Source organism: Palaemon carinicauda, chromosome 11 (assembly GCF_036898095.1).
Source record: "Palaemon carinicauda isolate YSFRI2023 chromosome 11, ASM3689809v2, whole genome shotgun sequence".
Lineage (NCBI taxonomy): Eukaryota > Metazoa > Arthropoda > Malacostraca > Decapoda > Palaemonidae > Palaemon > Palaemon carinicauda.
In genome coordinates, this window is record NC_090735.1 from 149,049,701 (window position 1) to 149,052,200 (window position 2,500).

At 31.2% G+C, this 2,500-nt stretch overlaps 1 protein-coding gene across 1 annotated transcript in view; it reads left to right on the plus strand.

Moving 5' to 3' along the window:
- LOC137649531 (uncharacterized) overlaps window positions 1–2,500 on the plus strand; it is a 478,998-nt gene that overhangs the window by 886 nt on the left and 475,612 nt on the right. The gene's annotated exons all lie outside the window — the stretch shown is intronic.

Below are 2,500 nucleotides of genomic sequence, written 5' to 3' on the forward strand. Positions count from 1 at the left end.
GGAGTATTGGCATTACCCATTATGTCTGGTTTTTTTAAATTTAATTTAAATTTTGAAAAATACCCGGGTAAAAATTTTATTTATTTGACTTTTTTCAATAATTTTCTTCCTCCTTTGGAAAATATTTCCAAATATCAGTGAAATATGATTAAATGTGGGGTGATACAAAAGACTTTGAAAGTCGTTTTCTTATTTTATGATTTTTTACTGCATTTATTTGACTTTTTTCAATAATTTTCTTTCTCCCTTGAAAAAAAAAATTAAATACCAATCAAATATTTTCAAAAGTTGCTGTCTTTTTTATTATTTTTTCTTTTTTATCATGGCTCCGTGCAAGTTTTCTTGCTGACATCTTTCACCGTCAGGGAATGTCAGGAAGATTCCAAGAAATCCGCCAAAAGAAAAAAACTTCCCAGACATATTTTTCACTAAAAAAAAAAAAAAAAAAAAAAAGCCTCGAAATGGTCGAAAATCCATCTACGCTCTAACATGACGACGAGATGAAATTTGTTGCAAGATTTATATAGTTCGTTTCACAAGCAAACAGCTGAGAATACTTCAACGAGGACTTTTCAATAAAAAAAAAAGAAAAAAAAATTTATCTTCCAAAAGATAAGTGCTAACATTCGTTAAACATGGGATTTTCCTGCGAGCTGACGTCATGACCAGCGTGTGCGTAATATCCTATGCTCGAACCAGTTTATTTTCATTATATTTATAATGGCGAAAATCATTTTGATTGGAATTATTTCTCTCTTTGTGTCTTAGGACTCTAGATGAATAGTGTGGCACAATCTAAAGTTATAGTGACCTTGTAATAAATCGATTATGATAATTTCTTAAAGATTCTTATTTTGGATTATTATTATTATTATTATTATTATTATTATTATTATTATTATTATTATTATTATTGCTGTAATTATTATTGTTATTAATTATTATTATTATTATTATTATTATTATTATTATTATTATTATTATTATTATTATTATTATTATTATTATTAGCCAAGCTACTACCCAGTTTGAAAAGCCAAATGCTACTAGCTTGAGGGCTTCAACAGTAACAAAAAAAAAAAAAAATAAGGAAGTAGTACAGTAAATAAACTATCTATATCAGAGGTAATATATAAAAAATCCTGTCTATCTAGCTCAAGTCAAGTGGGGAAATCTTTTAGATAAAAGGGGGAGAGAGAGAGAGAGAGAGAGAGAGAGAGAGAGAGAGAGAGAGAGAGAGAGAGAGAGTATCTGCCAATGACATCCTATTGTCTGTTCTTCAGAAGCACAGACAATGGTGCCCTGCTGCTTCTGAACGCTTTTACCAAATATTTACCATAATGTAGTTTTTCTTTTTTTAGATTGACAAGAAATTCCTAAACTAAAAACAGCTAAAAAGAAGAGTAATTTTAATTAATAGCTGTTCGGTAAAGAAAAAAAGAAAATAAATACAAGAAAAATAAAAGCTTTTACTAATTTTGTTGGAAATTCTAAAAATTCTTTGAAGACACGTAGCATTGTCCTTACAGCTCTTAGTAATGCAATGGCAACTCTTGGCGTTGTTCTACAAACATTAGCATTGGTTTTGAAAGGGTTAATAAAGGTCTAAATATTCTTACCGAAGCTACAAATGCTATTAATAACGCTTTACAACTCTTAATAGATCTATGAAACTTGATAATGTAGGACTACTGAAAACTGCATTACTTTGCAGTCTCTACAATGCTCGGAAAACTGTGAATAAGATTAAGGATATACTCTAAAAACTCTTAAATAATAGTCAGGAAACTCTTAGTTTCGTTTTAAAACTAAGAACGACTTAAGAACCATTCACTACTCCAAAAACTTTTGATTTAGCATTTTCATACAGCTTAGTAATACTATGATTGCTCTCTCTCTCTCTCTCTCTCTCTCTCTCTCTCTCTCTCTCTCTCTCTCTCTCTCTCTCTCTCTCTCTCTATTGATTTGAAAGGTTTCTTGAATATTTTAGAAATTTTTGATATTCGGAAAACTTTCATTATTTTGAAATCTTTCAGTATTGTTTTGAAATAACTTATTAAAATGTCTTGAAAACTGGAAAAAGCTCTGAAAACTCTGCTGCTATATAAAAGGTCCCTTATTCTTCTGAGTACTAGTATGTAAAAGGACCTTTATCCCTCTGAAAGCTACTGGCAATGCCCTTGAAACTCTGTTATGCTTTGAAAACTCTTAATAATACCTTTGAAGAGGCAAACGCTCCTCAGGTACACATCTCACATGCAATTTCTCCTCTGGCATGAACGCATGGCTCCCTACTTGCGAAATTCACCAGACCGATACCACGGATCTGTTTCGAAACACTAGTTTACACTGTTGTCATGTGAGCTGGGATCGAATGGCAATGTTAGCAGAGCATTTGTAACAATACACCTCTGCCGTGTCCAAAATCATTGTTTCACCTGCATGGCAACAGATGGGGAAGCAAACGTACGTGAATATATAATATATTCAACTACATATA